We start from the raw sequence: 9,559 nt of genomic DNA on the forward strand, positions 1-9,559 counted from the left end.
GTTTTGACATGGACACCACATATCATCGTTGTGGTATGCTATGTTGGCATCTAGAATCTAGGTTTTTCCAAACATTTATGTCTATAGCTCTTTCAAAACTTTATATACTCAATAGCCTTAGTGTCAAGATTTCTCCATGCAAATCTCCATTTTCTATGAGTCTACTAAATTCCATTTCAAAATGAACTTTTAAATGCTTGGATATCCAAATCTTGATAGGTTCTATATCCCTAGTCTATCACATAACTTATCCTTCTTGTATTTTCTACAACTATTAACATAATCTAGATCACAATAGACTTTGAATCCCACCCCTGACACTTGACAGATCCAACTAAAGTTTTTGTATATCTATTAATAAAGTCAAAATCTCAATAGACTTCAAATCTAAAATATTTTTACTTGACATATTTTTGACTTTCCATCTCCTCCTTTTAAAAAAATAATATCTTAACAAACTTTGGATCCTTGGTCTCATCACTTGAAAAATTATGGACATTTTGTTTATGTTAATTGAGGGTTATATTATTTGAGGTTGTTAATCGGGCCACTAACCACTAAGAAGATTGTGGAACAATGTCAAAATATGGATGCTAGTAAATCTAATTGATCTCAACCAATGGTAACAATAAGAAGGCTCCATGAACCAAAAAAAATTATAACCAATCACCAACCACCAAGAGAACCTGTTACCTAAGAATTGACTTCGATGGCTTGAGGTTATTCCAATTAATAAACTTCACCAATAATCCCTATTGCGACTACCTCTCAATAATAACTCCCCATTAGCCCATGTGACCAAGGGTTGGATGAAAATACCCCAATCCCAAAATTTCCAAAATTTCGCTATGCAACCCAAAATTTCCAAAGTTTTTCTAGGTTATCCTATGAGTTTTAGAGAATTGGAATTGACACCAACAAGATATAAGACTTTCCCAAATCCCTATGAAGTATTAGAAACCTTTGACAACCCATGAAGGAAAGTCGATCATTGATCACTTGAGGTTGCTTCTTGTTGAAAAGTGTGCAACAAGAAATGCTAATTTTAGAAAGTGCAAAAAATAGAACTGCTAAAAATAGCACTTCTAAAAATAGTAGTTTGGCCAATGAGCATTTTGGACACCTTGGGTGAGAGGTGAAACTACTAAAAATAACATCTTCTAAAAATAGCATTTTTGGGTCCCTTCCTATTTATAGCAGTCCCTGGTCTATCTATAGGAAGTAAATTCGAATTTGGTCTTACCAACAGTTTAAAATATTAATTAATTAATCTCCATGAGTTAATTAGTTATGGAAAATTAAACTTGAAGTCTTTGTGAGATCATGCAATTATTTTCTCTCTTGATTTAGGAATTTATCCCTTGATTAAAGGAGATAAGGTTCAATTCTATATTGAGAGGATCAGTTGACTTAGTTTAACTTAGTCAAGTTCAGTTGGATTAATTTAACACGTTGTTAAATTAATGAGATATAGTTTTTTGATTCTTGCATTCATGTGACAACTATTATTTTCAGATAACTGAGTATTCTCTCATGGATAACTAATGCATGGCAGTTCAGACAGAGACCCAGTTGAGATTAGATGAGGGACAGTGTACTATCAGATGCTTGGATATTTCTAGTAAGTATTCCTTGCATGAGGAAGGAATCATTTTTCTTCTGTGACTATGTAGTTGGACCTGAGGTGACAAGCAGGTATGATTAGGCCAACTTACAACCTATATATTGAGGCCTAGGTAGTCCATGATTTTCATCTTCTGATTACAGAGAGAGCAGGATAGCTATTGAGCTTATTCCTTTTGTATGTTGTTGAGGATCTCCACTTGATTGATAATACAGTGTTGGGGTTTTAGGCTGGTGCTTTCCCTAGTGATATATTCTGTGTTATGTGTGATTAATTCCTTCTTATCAGTTATATGTGTTCATGCTTGATGTTCCTCGTGTTCAATTAAGCTTCCACAAAGTTTATGGTAGATGTAGATCTAGTATTATGCTTTAGTACATTGCATATATCAGTTTGATTTGCAGGTGAAATTTCTACATGATATCAGTGAACTAGCTAATTTGTAGAGAAAATTCTACATGGTATCAGAGCACAGGTGATCAAGGAAGAACAATATACTATAAGGAAGAAGTTTGTGGTTTCTAGATATAGATGTCGGGTTCTTATCACATTTCAGATTTCATTAATGGCATTCTATGGTTTGAGGCTTGAGTATGCACTGCATGGAAGCACAAACTATATAGCCTAGAAGGATCACATGGAGGTAGTATTAGAGCATAACGGGGTGAAGGACTTCATTGATCAAGAAGTCCCCAAGCCCTCAGGATCTAATGCCCAAGAGTTGGCAGAATGGAGGAAGTGTGTGGCTAGAGCTAGGAGAATCATCCTGGAGGGAGTTCGAGATCACATGGTCTTGAGCCTCCATGGGAAGGAGACTCCATTTTTGATGTGGAAAACATTGAAAGATATTTATCAGAATAGCAGTGATCAGAGGAAGCTGGCACTGAAGGAAAAACTTCAAAAGATCAAGTGTGAAAAGGGGGACATGATCTCTATGTATCTGACTAAGCTCACCACATGTAGGGATGAGATTGAAAGTGTAGGGGTCATGACAGCTGATGATGATAGGGTGAGTCTAACACTCCTTGGCCTTCCTAAGAGCTAGCATAGCTACCAGGACTCGGTTAATGGAAGGGAGAAACTGCCAGATTAGGAACGACTATGGTCGGATTTGATGCAGGAGGAGATCAGATGTAGCACTAGAGACGGTTCTTCATTCGTGCAGGATGAGGAGAAATGTGCCTTAGAGAGTAAGGAAAAGAAGGGGAAGGAGAAGGTTTCTCTTTCCGAATCCAATTCTTCCAATGGTGGGAAGAAGGTTGACAATTCGAAAGTGCGATGCTTTCATTGTCATGAGGTGGGCCATTATGCTGCAAATTGTCCATAGAAGAAATCCAAGAAGGGATTCGAGGAAGGATCTGAAGGTGAGGCACTTGCTTCACAGTTTGAGTTGGATTTCACACTCTTTGCATGCATGGTTTCATCCATGGTGGGAAGTGGTTGGTTTCTTAACAGTGGAGCTTCTTTCCACATGACCGATGACAAGAGTTTGTTCAGTACTTTCGAGGAGAAAGATCTCCAGATACTCATAGCGATGGGTCATGATGAGAAGTATAGTGTCTCAGGTGTAGGCACGGTTATTTTTCAGAGGGAGCATGGAGCTTACCTTACCTTGACCGATGTCAAGCATGTACCAAGACTGAAGAGAAACTTGGTGTCAATCGCGATGTAGTCTTCAGTAAGGGAAAGGTTTTCCTTAGACACATCATCACTAGACAGGTGAAGCAGATTGGTTCACGAGTCAAGAACCTGTATGCTCTTGAGGTTCAAGATGCATGCAAAGCCTTGAGCAGTAAGGCAATTGATGGACACTTGGTGATTGAGAGGGAGGGTATGTTACCTCTCAACATGCGGCACCAGAAGAAGTCTCAGATGATTGTGGAGGAGCCACAATTGGTGCAACAGCTTCAGGAGGTCGTGGAGTAGCCACAACTGGAGAATTTGAGAGGAGATCAAGTAGAGACATCTAGTCATGCAGATAGCTCCAATAGGGGGAAACTTCGAGCCAGGTGGGCAGAGGGATCACATGCAGCCATACCTCTAGGTAGGAGGTGGGGCAATATAGAGTGATTTTCCCAAGGAGGAGGGGCATGATCCTTGAGGTACCCAACCTCTTGGATGAGACCTTGCTACGAGAGCCCCGATGTGGAGTAGTAGGAACTGACTGATTGGGTAGAGACAGATGCGAATGGAGCGGCAAAGAAAGCTACAGTTCAGGGAATACCAGGACAGTGTAGAGCATGCAGGCTACAGCAATGCAAGAGGCAAAAGTGTGTTGCACAGTGCAGGGTAGCACAGAGAAGAGTGCAATGGTGCGAGATACATGGAGATGTTGCAAAAGCGCAGAGGTCAGAGAGGGAGTACTTGTCAGCAGCAGGCAGAGCTTCAGCATCAGAGTATGTTTCTAGCCCAATAGAGTGGTAAGTTGGGAGTTTTTTGTTCCGAGTGTTACTAGAGCAACCACACTTGGTAGATGTGTTGCATGCAGAACATTCTAGTGTTACAAGATTGGGTTCGAGAGGAAGCCTTTCTTGTTGAGAGGGAGTGTTGAAATGTGTGCAACAAGAAATGCTAAATTTAGAAAGTGCAAAAACTAGAATTGCTAAAAATAGAACTTCTAAAAAGAGCAGTTTGGCCAATGAACATTTTGGCTACCTTAGGTGAGAGATGAAACTACTAAAAATATAATCTTCTAAAAATAGCATTTCTGGGTCCCTTCCTATTTATAGCAGTCCCTGGTCTATCTATAGGAAGTAAATTTGAATTTGGTCTTACCAGCAGTTTAAAATATTAATTAATTAATCTCCATGAGTTAATTAGTTATGGAAAATTAAACTTGAAGTCTTTGTGAGATCATGCAATTATTTTCTCTCTTGATTTAAGAATTTATCCCTTGATTAAAGGAGATAAGGTTCAGTTCTATATTGAGAGGATCAGTTGACGTAGTTTAACTTAGTCCAGTTCAGTTAGATTAATTTAACAAGTTGTTAAATTAATGAGATATAGTTTGTTGATGCTTGCATGCATGTGACAACTATTATTTTCAGATAACTGAGTATTCTCTCATGGATAACTGATGCATGGTAGTTCAGACAGAGACCCAGTTGAGATCAAATGAGGGACAGTGTACTATTAGATGCTTGGATATTTCTAGTAAGTATTCCTTGCATGAGGAAGGAATCTATTTTCTTCTATGACTACGTAGTTGGACCTGAGGTGATAGTAGGTATGATTAGGCCAACTTACAGCCTATATATTGAGGCCTAGGTAGTCCATGATTTTCATCTTCTGATTACAGAGAGAGCAGGATAGCTATTGAGCTGATTCTTTTTGTGTGTTGTTGAGGATCTACACTTGATTGATAATATAGTGTTGGGGTTTTAGGCTGGTGCTTTCCCCAGTGATATATTTTGTGTTATGTTTGATTGATTCCTTCTTATCAATTATATGTGTTCATGCTTGATGTTCCTCATGTTCAATTAAGCTTCCAAAAAGTTTATAGTAGATATAGATCTAGTATTATGCTTTAGTACATTGCATATATCAGTTTGATCTGCAAGTGAAATTTCTACATGATATCAGTGAGCTAGCTGATTTGTAGAGAAAATTCTACACTTCTTCAATATAATATAAAAAGGATGTCCCTTAGCTAAATACAAACTTCAATGAATAGAGTGCGGCTCTATTCATTTCTCTAATACTATAGCCTCACACTACCACTCCAGCTCTTATAACATAGAGGTCATCATTTAGGCTTATCTCTAAAGGAAGAAAGTTCCCCTAAATAAGGAAGAAAATTCAAGTCTTCTTTTCATCAAATAGGGAAAACAACACAACATTTCCATGCCACATATCGCTTGGTAAGGGCCATTCACATAAAAAAACACTTTGAATAACCTTGGATCTCAATTCAACTTACACATTCTACTTCACAACATTACACCTCTCACATTCGTCACATGAAAATATTTTTCAAATAATACTTTTGTATACAAATTTCATACGTAAAGAAGATAACAAATAGTGAACATGCAAATTTACACATTGTTTAGCTCATCATTACAAGATTTCTTAGGAACCAACACAATAAATTTCATGAAAACTCTGAATGATCTTATCATTTTATCAAAAGAGAACTATTTATAGTTATCTGAGTTACTTAATCTCTATTTGAAACAAAATAAGGGATAAACACTCTCCACCCATCCATAGGTGCTATAGGGATTAATGCACGAGTGGTTGTGGATGAAATACCCTCAAGGATCTTCCCAGGATCCAACACAGATCGTTTAATATTAGCTGAAATTTTCACAAAGAAACAGACATATATTCATCTTAATGTATGATAGACAAAGAAAAGGAAGAAGGATTACCTCATTCCTTGGTGTAGCCCTATTGGAGAACTCAATGTAGCAAAGTGGAAGACCTCTTCGCTAGCTCCTAGGTCAGAACCTACACATAGACAAGACAAAGTGTAATCATACAACATATAAACCTTGATAATCAAAACATTAATATAAATCAAGATATAATCTAGCATGCATCTAAGCTACTTGTTAATTACAAAATCGAATCAACATGTAAAGAAACACAACATCGACACCATCAATTATACAACATAGAAGTAGATCTATATTATTAGATAGAAGAAGAATGATTACAACCATCTTGGCTAGATAAAGCCTCCTCTAGTCCTTCAGCTCCTCTCTCTCTCTCTCTCTCAACTTCTTGGCAGCATACAAATGCTAAATCTCTTGCAAAGTTTTGGCAACCATTCGACCCCTTTCACAATGACCGAGGCTCCAATATATAGATGATGAGAGGCTCATCTTTTCCAATTCTCTCATGAGTTCCATTGAGTCAAAAGCTAGTATGTTTCCTCGCTTTATTCCTCTTTCCCTTTCCATGAGACTCTATTAGGAATAATAATCTCCTTAGTGATGTCAGAGGTAGATGTTTCCATCTTTTTGAGCTAACATTTGAGTGAAAAGCACTGTGTCAACCAGTCAACTCACGCTTTTACCTCTGGAATCTCACAAATCTTCAATAACGCTTCCCCTTAGGAAAAACAATGAGTTAACCTGGGGACTAATGCCCTGGTTGATATATGGAGAGCATTATAACTCTTATTACCTGTATTTGGGGTGTGTTACCCTAGAAAATAGGTCTATGTTTTTGGTCTGGTCCTCAGCCAATGTGTATTTCTCCTCTGAGTTGATGAAGAGGTCATTTTCCTGTATAACAGATGCCCCCTAAAGTGTGAGGTCAGAGATGAAGACGATGGCCGAAATACTTTATAAATATTGTAGGAAAAGAGAGAGAGGATCAGAGCTTCGAGACTTCAGGATACCTAAAACAAACCACATATGTAAAAAATATAAGATCATGTCCTGAGTTGAGCATTCCCATGCTCAGTAGCTGTGTCAGAGTGATTTCTCAAAAAGAGATATGAAGACCATGTCCACTGATAAGCAAAATTTAGAACTATGTCACAATATGATTAACCTAATGAGATGTCTCCGAAAACAATATATGCAGCTTAGGAGAGGAAACAAGGCTAAGTGATGTAAGCCTCTACCCAAGGTCTTGGTCGTCGCTTATCTGAACAACATATTTTTGCACATGTGAATAAAGGAGTTGAAGTCAAACATGTGAGAAATCACTTTATTACCAGTCAATTATGATAATAGATGTGAGGATGGCCACTGATAAGGATGATGGTATCCAAGATGCACAGTACAATCTAGCAAGTGTGAGAAGGATGTTGTCGTCGAACACTCGTAGAATCATTCAAATGGGAGCCAATGATGAAAACCCCCAATCAAACACAAGGTAACCTACCACTAATGACTGCAAGTTCCAGGGTACTGATATGTTTCTGGATCTGCTTCCTAGATAGAGTGTTGCATTTGATAGGAAGAGATTTGTCAAAACATGGGCAATAAGGTGTCCTACATCAGTCGACACGAAACAAGACAAGAATGATTTGTTTTGGAGATAAATTTTGAGGTATGGATCAAATAGATGGAGGGAATTTTTGAAGTATATGATGTATGGTTGATATAGGAAGCAGAGGATAAGTGGATACCTTGAACAATAGATGAGATAACACAAAGGTTTACTAGGCATCTTAGACTCATGAACACAAAAGAGTGTTAGGAGACAGGAATGTAGGTACATTAGAGTATAAAGGATAAACTCATAGGATGGTAAGGTCCATCTGAGAGGCTAACAAAATATGTTTTTGGAGGGAATGGCATGTTCAAGAGATATACTACTACCAGAAATATCCTTCCGAATAAAGATATTGAGTCACTATGTTGTCCAATTTTTCCCCATCTTATTAAGTTTAATGACTCAAGATGGGTAAACTCGGTGGAATTTTCATATTTAGAGAGTTTTAAAATATCTTAAAGAGCAACTCTAGGTGGGTCCTTTGTCATGGTTGATAACCGGGTGCGACAAAGGTTTAATAGTATACTTGACATAATTCCTTTTTCCATAACTTAGTCCACTAAGTTTGGATAAAGTGATAAAATTATGCTCAATAGATGTTTGCCTCATTTTGTTACAAGTATGAGGGGACATAGTAAACTCAATATTCTTCGTGAAATTTTAATGAGTCAGATGAAGAAAAACTCAATAGATCTTCATAAAATTTTAATGAGTCATATGAAGTAAACTCAATATGTATTTTTCAGTTTAAAGAGCGAGGAAAAAGAGATAAAAGAGTTGCCCAGGTCTTCTTCGTAGAAGTTTTACGAGTCCAAAGAAGATAACTCAAGGATTTTTCAGTTGAAGAGTGAGAAAAGGTCCTAGAAAAGAAAGTGGCCATATCGTCTTTGTAGGAGTTTTACGAGCTTGAAGAAGGTAACTCGAGCATTTTTTAGTTTAAGAGTGAGAAAAGGTCCCAAAAAAGGAAATTCCTCATCTTGTGTCAAACTTGGTCAATTATGCACAAAGACACCAAAATTAAGTCAAATTTGATAGCATATCAGTATGGTGCATGTTTAAAACATAGAAAAGAGAAGCTTCAATTTTGATGACAAGCTAGAGTGAGTCATACCTCCAAAGTGACTATAAGAAGGATTACAAGCCTTCATTTTCATTGTTTTGAGCATTGCGAGTGTTCTGGAGAGAAAAAGGAGAAAAATTTTCTTGAGCGATTGCAAGAAATCCAGGCTACCATTCGATGCATTGTTAGTTCTAGGTAGATTTCCTAATCCTTATCTTGCATTTTAATACCTTTTTTCAGTCAAATTTGGGGATGATTTTTAGTTTTTGGGCAAGCCCTAAGTAGCTTGGCTAGCTAAAGTGATCGCCAAGACCAGGGGAGCATTAAACATCCTACCCATGAGAGGGAGGGTCAATAGCACACCCTGTGGGCTCTATAGGGTGGCGTTAGCTAGCCAAGCACAAAGCAATACCATCTTTTTTTCATTCTCAGGGTTTTTAGCTAGGAAAAGACTGATTGAAGGATGCTTTTGTGCAAGATTTGACCTAGCAAAATGAGTCTATGGAGGGAAAGAGCTCATGATGTTGAGGAACTACAAATGTTAAAAAATCCATCTTTCTTAATAGCTTTGCGAAGATGCGGGTTGTTTAAATATTCCAAACTTGACCTAATGAAGGGTTAGGAGGATCTCCTTAGCTGGATTATCCAATGGTGTGATTAACGGAAAGGTGTGCTTAGGATCGGGGATCTTGAGCTCTTGGTCAAAGGAGATGACATTTACTTCCTCACTAGTTTATCATGCATAGGTGCATGAGTAAATGTGACAGGAGTGAGAGCGGACCCAATAACCACCATGGAATTGGTCTAGATATATTGCAAACCAAGCAGTGGGTTAGTGAGCAACAGGGTTCCCATTGAACAGATCAGAACTAGGACAATGAAAACCATTCTATGGATGATCATATGCTTGGAAGGGTCCA

The sequence above is a fragment of the Pinus tabuliformis genome, chromosome 5_1, assembly GCF_031772625.1.
Source record: "Pinus tabuliformis cultivar Carrire ecotype Pingquan chromosome 5_1, CPIR1, whole genome shotgun sequence".
In the NCBI taxonomy this organism is placed as follows: domain Eukaryota; kingdom Viridiplantae; phylum Streptophyta; class Pinopsida; order Pinales; family Pinaceae; genus Pinus; species Pinus tabuliformis.